Source organism: Phasianus colchicus, chromosome 3, assembly GCF_987193195.1.
Source record: "Phasianus colchicus chromosome 3, bPhaCol1.hap1.1, whole genome shotgun sequence".
Classification (NCBI taxonomy): Eukaryota; Metazoa; Chordata; class Aves; order Galliformes; family Phasianidae; genus Phasianus; species Phasianus colchicus.
The window spans coordinates 17213245-17228526 of NC_143438.1; positions in this window are offsets into that span (position 1 = coordinate 17213245).

Here is a 15282-nt window from a genome sequence, read left to right on the forward strand (position 1 = left end):
AATCATCTTTATATTTAATAATAGCAATAATCTCAAGGAAAGGGGTTTTTTTTGTTTGTTTTTACTATTATCATCTGTATTAATCATTATTCATTTGAAATGTGCAAGTCTTTCATTTTTCATTCCTCACATGGTAATAGTTGCATTGCTTTTCAAAAGTATTTTCCTTGATTCCATTATTGAAGAAAAAAGAACCAAAACTGCCAACAAAGATTTTAGCTTGGAACATTTTGAATATATTCTGCTAGGAAAATTTCTGCTCCAATAAGCTTGCTCAATCATCTTCATCCCAAAAAGAGCAGAGGAGAGTCTTCAATTTATTCAAATAAAGGGAGAGTCCACATGGACTATGGATCAGTATGGTCCATACCCTATTGGGTACCATATTGGGCATACCCCTGTGGGGTCTCTCAAAGTTTTGGGGACAAAGCTCCTCTTTTATCCCTGTATCCTTTCACCAGTGAGCCCTTCCCTCCTTCCCCGCTGGAAGAGATACTTGGGGTTCACAGTCTTGTTATTTGCTTATCAGTCATCCTACCCAGTAGGTACCACTCTTTGCTTCCTTTGTCGATACATACCTTGTAATCTGGATTCAGAGTTTATGTTTTGCCCAACTAAAACTATCTTTGTATCCTGTAAAGCCTATCACTCTTTGTTCTGCCCAGCAAACAAGATTTACATGTGAGTGCTAAGCCAGCATCTCCTACCATATCCTTGCAACTCAAATTATTCTTCCCAGTTTTTTCTTTATCTTGTTTTTCAGGGACCATCTTTCATTCGTTCTTCCCAAATTTTATTTTGCAAGGACACCTTCTTGTTTTTCCTTCAGTGGCAACAGACACCTCAGCTACCATTCAGAGAGATCACTGGGATGAGATAATCTGTGACATCTCACATTCTCAGTGCTATTTAACTTTTAGTCATTGGCCTACACACTGAAAAAAAACAACAAAGAATAGTTTTCACATCTATTGAACATATGGTTAACTATTTTTCACTAAGTAAATGCATATTTATTAGATGGAATTTATGTGGCTCTTGCCCTAAAACAACAGAAGACTACCATTCATTGTCACATGGCCAAACCATATTCTTGAAGAAGAGCTCTATAAACAGCTGTCCCAGCTCAACATTTCCTAATCTATTGGAGTTAGCTTGTTACTTACACATTTGTCAACATTTGAGGAAATACTGCAACAAAGGAAAATAAAACTATAGAATTCAACAGTAGCTAAAACTATGTTAATAACATCGATAAGCAACGAAGTCACCTTCAAGTTTTTCCTTAAGAATTTACAGAATATAGTGCTTTTGTGGCATGCTTCGCATTCTCATACAAAAATTAAGTCATTTGAATTCTATAAAAGTAGACACATAAGAGACTAAGAGTTAATTCTCCTTACAAATATAAGCATACAAGAAAGCCATCACAAAATATTTTTGAATTGTTATTGTATACTGGGATAACAAGAAGATTCAAGACAAAATTTTTCCTAGATCAATGTAATAATCTGAAATCACTCAATTTTACTATGAAGTGTGAGCCAAAGCAGACTTTTATGTAAAGGTTTACATGATCTCCACATAAAACACCAAATCTTCTTACCAGTTGCAGATAAAAAGAGTATTCTTGTCTTCAGCTATGTGCATAGCTATAAAGTGTCCAGGAAATCAACCTGAGAGATTAATGAATAGTTTGGACCTGCAATTCACAATACTTCTGTAGGCAAATTGCTCTTGGAAGCTTGAATATTTTCTGCTCTTCACAAACTTTGCTATCTTATCATGTCATCAATGGAGTGCTCATTGCCTCCTTTGCTGCTATCAGTTTTACTCAACCAAAAAACAATTCTGAGACCAACTGAATAATGTCCAAAATAAGAGTATCCAAATTCATATAAAATCATACAATATAAGTTATACCTGTGCTTATTTAATCTGAAACGTTGGAATTTGAAACTGCTAATTAAAGACATTAGTGAATGTCAATACAGCATTATTTTAATGACTCCAAGATAATCCCACAGCAATCAATTTAGATCAGAATGAGTTTATTGTAAAGTGCCAAAGGTGGGGGAAAAATGCTTCCTTTGCACTACAAAGCAACGATTTCTCAAATGAATAATGCCTGTTCAGAATTTAACTAGATAATTACTTCATTTGCATTTGTTAAGGTGATAAGAGAAATGGAAAAGACAATTCAGTGGGAAATGATATAAGCGTTAAAAGGTTACTTGTGAAAGACAATGTTACTCAAAGTTCTGGATTACCAACAGCAACTGCTTTAAAAGGAGCAGAGTTATTAACCTAAGCATCCTGGTGGGAAAGTAGAACAATAGAAAAATACATTCCATCACAATGCACTGACATGCAGTTCAGAATGACTGGAGCAACCAGATGTATTTCTGTTCTTGTTTTCATATAAAGATTTTGAAGAAAGACTAGAACCCAGAGCATAAAATCGCTGGAGTCTATTCCCAGATCTCTTGCTGCAGTTTTGCAGAAACCGAAACTGTGGCAAATTACAGGCCACTCATGGTCAGTCTTGCAGAAATCATATTCATTAAAACAATAAAACTAATTTCAGCCTTTTGTAGCACTCTGGAATTACCTTGTGTTTCATTGAAGGTAAAGACTCTTTTTTCAGTTCCAAACTATCACATTTAGTTTTTGCAAAGATCATTAACCACCGACAGATGCTTATGTATTGCACATAACTACACTTCTGACATGCTTAAAAATGTGTGCTATGATCTGTTGCACCTCTAATACTTTCTAGCTGGTGGTGAATCTCCACAGACAGATACAGTATACTTGAGCTGGTGGCATACATTTCAGTGCTGACATGGAGCTGTGTCCTTGCTAACCATGAGAGAAAAAAAATAAAGATTTCTTAGTGACCCAGAGAGGTCTGGTGAATACAGATCATATTGTTTTTAAGACAAGACCTGCCCCTTGTTACAATATTCACAAACTGAGTCCCATAGAGGAAGAATATAAAATAAACATAAGAAAACTTGTAGTTTTTAATTGATTTGCCAGTTGTATAAACATTAATCTGGAATATTTCACATTTTACAACTGGATGGGATTGTACATTTCTGCATATATGTAAATAACAGCATCTTCTTTTCAACTGAAACAATTTGCCATTAATTTGGCATTAAACTGATTTGGTAGTAGCTCAGGTTCTTAGTCCTTTATAAAAAAAAAAAGAGACAAAACAAGCCTAGATGAAGGCTCTTGAAAATCTGGAGAGGAGCATGTAAGAAAATGAATATGACCTTGAGATTTCAAACAAAGTTCAAGAAGTTCCCTCTGCCTCAGTCCTCACCAGATCTCCATCATTAAAATCAGTTAAATAATACCAAAATGACTAGAGAGGTTTTTTTTTTTGCTTCTTGTTCTAATACCAATGTTTATGTGATAAACTCAGAAAACCTGCACTATTTCTGTAGTTTACATGTTGCATTTATTTCCATCAAAAATCCTGTTGCTGCATATCCATTAGTCAAATCCTGAGATTTGTTTGCCATATATGAGAATAATCAGGACATGATCTTAATTCTGAAATGTTAAAAATCCACTGACGGACAAATTAAGTCAAAGTATTTTTTTTATTGATTTATTTTTTTTCTCTTCTGACAGGCTAGGAAAAGGGAAATAATTTTATATCTATAAATAGGAGTAAATAATGTATACTATTTGTTTGAGGAAATTTCTGAAAACAGTGATAAGGATATATCTCTAAATACTTCAAAATCATGATGAAAAACTATTTTCTCCCAGGTACATCCCTCAGAAAGTACTAGAGTTCCTGAGATTTATTCATTGTGTAATGAACAGTAAACACCTTTTATTTCCTTTTAGATGCTAAAGAGATACATCACAGTCTAAAATAGTCTCTGACATTTTCATCATCTGTTTTATTTCCGAGTTAAATCTGTAAGCAGGGAAAACATGAACATTATTCTGTACATGATGAGAAAAGCTCTCAAACTGTTATCCACATGGATGTGTCTACTCGTTTTAATGAGACATGATTAGAAGTCTCATATGAAGAATTACTTGAAAGGTTGGCAAGGTCATTGCTTCCCAATTCCTGAATTGGTTTCATATTATTATAATATTGCTCAAACCCTTTTCTTTTTGTAGTTAGTCGAGAAGGCATAAGAACTTTTTTGGAGGTGGTAAAAACAGTTAACTTTTTTCTCATTTTTTTCTTCCAGTGTGGAAGAATTAATAATAATAATGCTAATAATAAAAAATCCTCTATGTCAGAAAACATTTTTAAGAAAATGTGTCTAAGACTAATTACAATTACAACCCATGATGAATTGCAACATCATGTGAAAAAAAGTAAGCAGCAAGAGTTAATAATGTACTAAAACTGAAAAGATGACTTCATCTGTTGAAAGCCAGCCAGATAAAGAGAGAGACTAACATCAGTCATTACTGATCAGAGGAGGAAAGGGAAAGGCACAGCACGACATATCACAAGATGACAACATCTGTCTTTAAAAATATTCTGCTTAATTCTGCAATGTTAGTCCAGACATGGTATAATAATGAATCATTTTTATCTCTTACATTTTTGAAAGTTTTCTAGCAATGGGTTCTTAGATTGCAGAGAATGTATAGAAACCATCAGGAATATTGTGTATATCTATTCATTTCTTCCAAAATAATTATGATAATATTCTCTGCTGTTCTCCTGTGCTTTCACTCTTCTACATTATAATTTAGTCCCTTATCATAGATAGATCAGTCTATGCAAAATAGTTACTTGCTATAAATTTTTGTCTATAGAAATTACTATCATCCATTACACCATGGTCTCATTTTAGATTTCTTTAAGCTGTATACAAAGTTCACAATCACTGTTGAAAAACAAAGCCCTTCACAATAGGTTGCAATAAATTCAAACAAAGCCTAATAGCTGATAGCTTAAGTCTGTGCCTGGTCACTCCTAGTGGTAACTCCATACTTACTGCCCCTGTTTGGTGGCTGAGTACTAGTTTACCATAAGTGGAATATATTGGTTACTGATGGAGGCAATTTGTTTCTCTGCATAAGCATGGTTGTCCAGCATTTTGGCTTGCCTGGGCTACACTGAGTGAAGAGGAATATGGGTAGCAAAATTTGTTCTATTTTTTTTTCCATATTGTTTATTAAATCATTAAAAAAAAAGAAGGAAAGGAACAAATACATAGAACTAGTGAGATGTCTGACCCTGTTTTTTGTGAAACTACTGCATCAGTGTCTGGTTTGATGGAAGTGGTTACAATTCTTTTTCAGTTCTCAAGGTGTTCATCAGATATTTCTGATAAAATTTTATTTTTACTGTGCTTTATAATTAAAAATAGTTGCTCACAAATGTACATAATGCCAAAAAGCAGTGACATGAATAAAGTGTGGTTGTGAAGTGAGGCTTATTTTTTTTTTTAGCAATTCTTATAAAAGTATACTAAAGAGATATGATCAAATTTTTGAGTTAAGTGTCTGACTGCATGCTAAACACTGCATTTGAGAATTCACAGGTAATGTACTTATATTGACTGAAAATAGAGTTGCAAATATACTAAAGATTGACTTAGTTGCAAAATTTTTAGAAAAATATGTTAAAACAACAAATTTATTCCAGTTCCACTATTTTGTCTTCAAGAAATATTTCTTGATATGCATTTAATTTTCCAGCATTTTGTTTTGCATATACTGTCTTCTCAATTTCTAATTTTTGAAAACTGTCAACACCTTTCCCACAAATTAAGCATAGTGTCATATTATTTGTCTCAAAAAAAAAGGTACTCATCTGATCACTTTGTTGAATACCCTTCATCCACCATTTTTTGGGTTCTGTTTTATTTCAAAATGATATTAGATAAATAGAAATATTATTATTGGTAATCGTTGTGTTTTACTCAGAATGTGGCACTAGCACATACAACATGTAGTATGCATAGATTTTGATTCTTCTGGGTATGTGTCATGGATACAGTAGTTGGAGTCAGTACTGCACTGTGCCCTCTCCTTGTCCTGTTTTCAATTCATACAGTGCCAAACACACAGCAATGTTTTGGTTGTTGCTGAATGATAGGTGTGTGCCCAGTGCTGGTCCATCCTGACAGGGAAGAGCCACTGCCATAATATTGCAGGGCAGGAGAGTGGAATGAAGCCAGGACAGCTGACCTGAATTAGACCAGCAATTTGACTGAGTATGTGTGGCAGGTGTGAGAGGCAGAGTTAGCACTGCACTACACCTTCCCTTCCACAGCATTCCTTTGTCACCTTCACAATCTGTGCTCAAGTTAGATGCAAGCAACTCATGAAAAATATTGCTAAAAATCACACATAATAATGTTAAAAGCTTATGATCTTGTGGGGCTGCATTACTAGCTGTCCCAGGCTGCTTGTGGACCACAGGCCACAAATTGGACACTGCTGACATAAATTAATGAGATAGGAAGTACAGAAATTGTGTGAATATGGATTGGGGCAGGGGTAGTAAAAGAAAAATAACCACATATTTGCTCAAGGATAAATATTCATGATTACACATCTCAGCACTTTTGGCATTAATTTGCATAACTCTCAGAAGAAAACTTGGAAGTTTCTCAGAATTAAGGCATTAATTAATTGAGGCCATTACTAAGTCAGTCTTTTGTCTCTATTGATGCATTAGGTTGTTTTGTCCTAGATGCAGATTCCTGTGTATTTTTTTCTGTGCATTTTTTTTCTGTTTGGCAACCCTGACATTCAGTTTGTAAGTCACCTCTCATGTCCCTATTTAAGTGTAATCCTCATATTTGTTCACTGAGTGCTCCATCCTATTAATCAGATTGTTATAAACACAAAACAATATTAGCTCTAGGTCAGACCTGGAAAAGCACCAGTCATCTGACATCCACTGGAACTTTAAGCCATTGACCATTCCCTTTTGGCTACAATAGTCCAATCACAGTTTTCCTTTACTTAGGCTCTAGTCAATGTATTTCTAGCACTGCTACAAGGATATTGCAGGAGACCTTGTGGAAGAACAGAGTGTGATCAGGAAAAACAAACAAACAAAAAAGTTGCACTGAGTACCTCATCTCTTTCCCTGCCTTCAGGAACATCTTCTCCTATCCTATTCATTAGAGTCCATGTTTTCTCTGGTCTTTCTTCTGCACTCATAAAATCTCTCCCCCTTAACCTTGTTAATCCTTTTCCAGTTACCGTTCCAGAAAAGCCTTGGCCATCCTAATTCTACTCTCCTACTCTCTATCTCTTGTTAATGATACCATATTGCTCTTTCATAATCTATCTTTCTTCCAATCTCCAATAACTTTGCATTTTTGTATTTGAGCTCAGTTGGTTTCCTATTCAGCTATTGTGGCTCTAAGTTATTACTACCTCTTCTTGCAGAAAGGAGTGGACAATTTCTGTGTTTTGAGAAGGTTATTCTTGAAAGCTTATCTCCTCTTGAGGGATCAACAGTCCTCAGGGTAACCAGTGGGTCATTTTGCCTACCTTCTTCCTAGACTCAGTAAAGTCTTTTTCTGTAGTTCTGAAGTTCCTTTCTCTTTTGTTTTGACATCCTGAACTCCAGTATTTCATGGTTATTGCAGTCAAATTTGTCATCAACTTTCACAACACCAACCAGTTCTTCCTTATTTGTGAGCTATATATACAAGAGGGCACTATCTCTAGTAGACCCATGCAGTATCTGCAGAAAAATACCCTCCCGAACTTCCTAGATCATTTGCACCTTGTAATGTTGACCTAGAAAACATTAGATAGGATTTGGTGGTGGAGTGGGTTGTAAAGTGCTTGAGACTGGGATTGTGCAGTGTCTCTAGAAGATAGTTTTCTTCACTTTCCTTGAATGGGCAGTCCTGCCTATTGAAATGTCTTCCTTATCAGTTCTTGGACCATAAAGCTGTTATTGGTTCTAAAACAGTGTTCTTCAAATATGAACCACATTAACACCCAACTTGCTACTGTCCCCAGTCTCACAAGATACTTTATTTTTTTTTTCCAGTTAAAAGTTAAAGGGAATGAAAACTTGTCCTATTCCTTTTCCCTAAAGCTGCTTCTCTGTAGTTCATGTTCTGCTAGGCTTAGACATCACTAGGCAATACAAAGTAATAATAACTATGATCTTAAGAAGATTCAGCAACACCTCACATTTTGTTTTGACATTCTGTATAATCAATGAAAATTATCTAAAGGAATATTATATAATTTAATAATATTAAGATGCTATAATAATGAAATTATAATAATGAAATAAGCAAGAGAGTTAGGCACAGAGAGACAAAGAGAATAAATAGGACACTTACCCATGACATGGGCTCACTCAGGAAACTCCAGTGGAGTGGATCTTCTGAAGAGAGAGAGATCCTTCCCCACTGGTAGTCAGCTCTTAAATGGGTCTAGGAGAGGTGGAGCCAGGCTCCACCCCTTCCTGCAGCACAGGTGAATTGCTTTCACCTGTTCTCCCAGGGCTGACTCATTGCTCGCCTCAGGTGATTAATCAGAGGTTCAGGCCGTGACTCAGCAGTTCCCATACACATTTCCATTGTGTTCAGTTACTATAATTGCCTTTCCTCATATCAAATCAACTTGAAATTTCAGTTTTCTGACAGGTGCCGGGTTTCTGATACCACAAACAGCATGATTTCTATGTCATTTTCTTATGGAGCCTGATGGTAAGGTTGTCCTAGAACAAGAAACAAGACAAATAATTTCGTTTTTACAAAATCACCCTCTTGTTGAAACTGTAACAACTCCTTGTATCTTTTACAGATGTGTAAGAAACTTGTTAATGCTTGTTTGACACAGAATCACAGAATCACAGAATCACTAAGGTTGGAAAAGACCTATAAGATCATCCAGTCCAACCATCCACCTGTCACCAATGGTTCTCATTAAACCATATCCCTCAACACAACATCCAAACGTTCTTTGAACACCTCCAGGGTCGGTGACTCCACCACCTCCCTGGGCAGCCCATTCCAGTGCCTGACCACCCTTTCAGAGAAGTAGTATTTCCTAATATCCAGCCTGAATCTTCCCTGGCGAAGCTTGAAACCATTCCCTCTAGTCCTATCACCAGTTACACGAGAGAAGAGGCCGACCCCCAGCTCGCTACAACCTCCCTTCAGGTAGTTATAGAGAGCAATAAGGTCTCCCCTGAGCCTCCTCTTCTCCAGACTGAACAATCCCAGCTCCCTCAGCCGCTCCTCATAAGGCCTGTGCTCCAGACCCCTCACCAGCTTTGTTGCCCTTCTTTGAACACGCTCCAGGGCCTCAATGTCTTTCTTGCAGTGAGGGGCCCAGAACTGGACACAATACTCAAGGTGCGGCCTCACCAGAGCTGAGTACAGGGGAACAATTACTTCCCTACTCCTGCTGGTCACACTGCTTCTGATACAAGCCAGAATGCCATTGGCCTTCTTGGCCACCCGGGCACACTGCTGGCTCATGTTTAGCCGAGCGTCAACCAACACCCCCAGGTCCATTTCCTCTACACAGTCTTCAAGCCATTCCACCCCAAGCCTGTAGCGTTGCTTGGGGTTGCTGTGGCCAAAGTGTAGGACCCGGCATTTGGTCTTATTAAACCTCATCCCATTGGCTTCAGCCCAGCTCTCCAGCCTGTCCAGATCTCTCTGTAGGGCCTCGCTACCCCCAGGCAGATCGACACTTCCAGCCAACTTGGTGTCATCTGCAAACTTACTGAGGGTGCACTCAATGCCCTCATCCAGGTCATCAATAAAAATATTGAAAAGGACAGGCCCCAGCACCGACCCCTGGGGAACACCACTCGTGACCGGTCGCCAGCTGGATTTAGCTCCATTGACCACCACTCTCTGGGCTCGACCCTCCAGCCAGTTCCTTACCCAGCCAAGAGTGTACCTGTCCAAGCCACGGGCTGCCAGCTTCTGCAGGAGAATACTGTGGGAGACAGTGTCAAAGGCCTTGCTGAAGTCTAGGTAGACTACATCAACAGCCTTTCCCTCATCCACCAGGCGGGTCACTAGATCATAGAAGGAGATCAGGTTGGTCAAGCAGGACCTACCCTTCGTGAACCCATGCTGGCTAGACCTGATGCTCCAGTTGTCCCGCACTTGCCGCGTGATCTCCCTCAAGACAATCTGCTCCATAACCTTCCCTGGCACCGAGGTCAGGCTAACAGGCCTGTAGTTCCCCGGGTCCTCCTTACAGCCCTTCTTGTAGATGGGAGTCACATTGGCAAGCCTCCAGTCTTCTGGTACCTCACCAGTCAACAAGGAGCGCTGATAGATGATGGAAAGCAGCTCGGCTATCACCTCCGCCAGTTCCCTCAGCACTCTCGGGTGAATCTCATCCGGCCCCATGGACTTGTGACAGTCCAGTTGGAGTAGAAGGTCTCTGACCGTTTCCTTCTGAATCATGGGTGGTTTAGTCTGGTCTCCAGCCGAGACCACCTGGTCGAAAAGTGGAATATCCTGAGGATAACTGGTCTGACCTTTAAAGACAGACGTAAAGAAGGCATTCAGGACCTCTGCCTTTTCTTTATCCTCAGTAGTCACATTCCCGGCTTCATCCAGTAAAGAATGGAGATTCTCCTTAGTCCTCCTCTTACTGTTGATATATTTGTAAAAGGATTTCTTGTTTCTTTTTATTCCAGTGGCCAGGTCGAGCTCGAGCTGGGCTTTCGCCTTTCTGATTTTCTCCCTGCATATCTTAACAACTTCTCTGTATTCTTTCTGAGTTGCCCGTCCCTTCTTCCACAGGAGGTAGATTCTCTTTTTCTCCCGGAGCTTCAAGAATAGTTGCTTATTCATCCACGCCGGTCTCCTTCCCCGCCGGCTCATTTTGCAGCTCAGGGGGACAGCCCGCTCCTGCGCCTGTAAGACTACCTTCTTGAAGAGCAACCAGTTGTCTTGGACCCCTTTACCCTCTAAGACTGAATCCCAGGGGACTCCCCCTACTAGTCTTCTAAACAGTTCAAAGTCCACCCTCCGGAAGTCCAAGGTAACAGTTTTGCTGTTCTTCCTCCTGGCTCCACCAAGAATCGAGAACTCTACCATCTCATGGTCACTCTGTCCAAGACAGCCCCCAACCTCCACATCTTCCACCAGACCTTCTCTGTTTGTGAACAGCAGGTCTAGCGGGGCAGCTCCTCTCGTAGGCTCTCTCACCAGCTGCATCAGAAAGTTATCCTCTATACACTCCAGAAACCTCCTAGACTGCTTCTTCTGCGCTGCGTTGAATTCCCAGCATATGTCAGGGAAGACAATACGACTTAAAATTATTCTTCTTAAGTACTTAGGTTTGAGTAAGGCGTGATATATTCATCCTGCAGCTCCATCAGATGGTCTGCTTGTCCTACTACTGCATTTTTTAATGCTTTGTCTCCCATTTGGTTGATTAATCACCAGCCTTGAACAGTTAATTGTACAACAAAAGTTTTCTGTTTCACAGCGTTACAGTTTAGATTAAAATATATGCATGATATATCATAAGCAGAATCTTTTGAAATCTGGTGAAAGTACAATAGACTGAATTACAGTCAATGTTTGGTGTTGTTCAGAAGAAGCCTTACTGAGTAAGGGCTGCACAAATTTACTCTCTGTACATGAATCATCTTCTATTAATTAGCAGTAATGGAAACAACTGCTTCAGCTGTTTGGCTAGGAGCTGGGAGAAGTGCTTCTGAAAGGAGAATGAACAACAACCAATTCTACTTTCTCTGCCCTTTTCAGAAAAAGCCTCAGTATGTCTTTCAGCATGCTCTAAATGTCAATGGAATGCGTAGTGCAAACCACGACATAATTTGCAAGTGAGAGAAGAGCAGAGAATTGGTAACATTGGTAGTTTCTTCCTCATTTATCAAAATATAAAATAAGTACTGTTTTAATTTGTCAATATCATCTTTGGCTCGGTAGCATCAGAAGCTTTCTCTCCGTGTATATCATCAAGATCATTCACATGCACATGCATGAAAACAAAAATTGAACACAGAGGAAGACTGCACAGTTGTTTGTGGACTTTTGTCAGTGGAATGAACTGAGAAGGTAAAAGATGAGTTAGTAAAAGAGTACTGGTCTAGACATCATAGTCATTCATCCATGCTCTCTGCAGCCTCTGGCATAATTTTTTTAAATGTGTACTTAGATTCCTCCTTGCAAATATAATATAGGAGTAAGGCAGACATATACTTTGTACTTGCTTTGCACAAGAACTGTAAAGCTACAATTCATTGCTAATTCCATGGTGCTTAAAGAACTAAAGTGATTTATTCAACAGAAAGAATAAATTCTAATTGAACTTTTAGATCACAAACTGCTGGACAGTTAGAAAAAAATATATCTATTGGAGTTTTTTATTGTTGTTAAATGGTCCTTATTTGTTGAAAATCAAAATCTAAATACAGTTCACTAAACTTACCTATAGGAGTTCTCCTCAAAATAATTATGAAGAAGAAACTATTTCAAACAATAAAATTAGTTTGATTCGGAAGTATGTATCATAAATGAGAGTAAAAATGATGTTGACAAAATTGGCCACAGCTGACCAATAAATAATTACCTGAGAAACAAAGAGCACAATATGACTGACTGACTCATAATGGATTTCAATTATGGATTTTAATTAACTTGTGAATCTTATAAAATCTAGTGCCCTTCTTTTCTTTATGTGTCCTTTCCTTTTTTTTTTTTTTTTTTTTTTTTAAGTTTGTTTATTTCTTAGCTGTACAACTGTGCCAACATTTGTCTAAAGAGCAAACATTCTTAAAATAGTAGAGGACACAGTAACACAGTAACAACTAGATGATGAAAAATAAATATTAAGAGTATATAAGAATACATATGGAACTCTCATTTTTTGCAGTATTTATTTGTATGTAATGAAACAATAACAACAAAAAAGGAAACAAATCTTATTAGCTGTAAAGAAAAGCAGTTGGAGAAGTCTTTCTTGCTTTCAGTAGTACAAGCGTAATGGCCCTTAAAATTATTTCTAGTTATAAAAGAGATCTTTGATTTCCGAAAGCTCTAGGGAGTTAATTCTGTGATGTCAAGGGTGCAGTTCAACTGTGACAATTCAAAGATCCTCCAGGGTTCCACAGATTCACTGTGAAACTAATTTCTTATTCATTATGTGAATGAAATGCAATAAGAATTTCTTGGGCATGTGCATGATTATCTTTGTATTTATAAAAATGCAGCTGTGTGTCTTAGATTAACTACTGCAAAAGCTAATTAAAATGATTGGAGGGGTTGTCAAGAATAAAATCAATACTTTAGAATTTAATTTATGAGAGTTGCTCCAAAAGAACCAACTCCTATTATATTATGTTGGCCCACAGTTAGATGTTGGCAGATGTTAGTGGTATGGCAGTAGAGGTTGAACTTTCCCAACTGTATTCCATTACATTTTGTTGTTATGTGACAGTTGGCAGCAGAGGCGCATCTGACAGGAAGTGTGTATAAAGCAAAGGGGTAGAAGTGAATTCCTCCATGCAGGGGAAAAAAAAAAAAGAAAAAAAAAAAAAGGCATGGTGACAATGACAGAGGTTCATCTCCTCTGGTGCAGCTTTTAATAAACATGGCAGGTAGGCTCTTGTTCATCCCTGGTGAAAATGCATAATTAACGGTGATGACTGTGTTGGAAAGTAATGTTTTGTAGCTGAGAATTTGGGAATATCAAATAGTACTATTTGATCAATCAAATAGTATTACTGTGCTCTCTGTATCTGTTCTCGTTTCCATGAAAAAAAATAGGAGGCATTGCTTTTGGAACAACCTACTTATTAAGTCTTCCATAATATATTCTCACTCAGCTCAGAAGCTTGGCTGCTTCTCTTTTGCAGCTTGGTCAGAATAGATCTTCTGTTCTGACCCTTAATTTATCAATTGTGCTTCTTTTTTGCTCATGTCAAATATTCAACTTGCATTGCTGGAGTAGACATCATTAAAAATAGTGTTGTAAGATTCACTGATGAGTATAAAATATCTTCAGGAGGACCTTGAAACTACAGCAGGGGGATAAATGAAATAGTTGAGGAACGTCTATGGTTCAAATATTATCTATAACCTAAAGCACATTTGAGTATCCAACCATTAAAAAAATTTGAAACTGATACCTCACAGTACAAAAATATAAAATATTAATCCTTATCATTATTTTAAAGACAGGAAAAAGAAATAAAAAGAAAAAAAAATGTTAATATGATCATTTTTATAATCTATGATTTTTTTAGAAATAGTAGGAGCGCACTTGAAATTCCCACTGAAGGAATGGAGAAAGGATTTCCTATGCTTTATCAGACAGCACAAGAAAAAGAATTTCTTTCCAGAAGTTTCTTACAAGGTAGTCCAGATTCTATGAAGTTCATTCAGATCCAAGATGAAGGAATTAAATGAAATTATGGAGCCAGGAAGAAGACCCACTGTGGGTTAAAGCTGCAGATGACTCCAGATCTTCCTTTGGAGGAGATTCTGCTTTATTAGCTGCTGTGTCCAAACTACAAACAAAATGCCTCAGATTTCTAGCCAACTTATCCCTCTTTAGGGGCTGACGTTTTTTCTCACAATGTCTTTATCTTCTTCAACTGAGAAATGAATGAGCTTAGAAAATAGATATCACTTATCCATCCTCTTTTCAGTTTATCAAACACTAAAAGCAGAACCCACTCCCTTTCTCTTCTTTCCATGTTTATGTTGACAGTACAAAACTTCCCACTAACTGCTGTATTGAGTAGATAGCTGACATATAATTATTTTTACATATTTTTTGCACTTACTCATTTTTGCATATAAAATATGTGTATTGCACATACATAATATTATCGCAAACTATTTCTCAACAGAATGATAGGGTTTTTTGTGTTTTTGTGTGTGTGTTTTGTTGTTGTTGTTGTTGTTTTTTTCCTACCACTACAAACAAAACTAATCTAAAACTGGTAGTGAAATACTCACTCTCTCTTCAAACTAACTAAATAGCTGGTCTTTCCTGATTTGGACACATGTGCATATCTGTATAACAGGATGTGTTCTAATTCTGCACCGCCATTCAGTTTCTAGTGGCTATAACTGAGGGTCACACAACTATTAATTCAGCAGAGAGGGGCATCCTTGTTTTAATAATAATTTTTCCATTTTTGCCTTCTACAGTTAGATTACTGTTAAGTATAAAAATAAAATTTAATTTGTAATCTCTTTCTCTGCCTAATTTCCCCCTTCTTTTGGGCAAAGCTACAACACCTTCCTCGATCTCTTGTAGTTAATGTTGAATAAGGCAACTCCTGGTTCC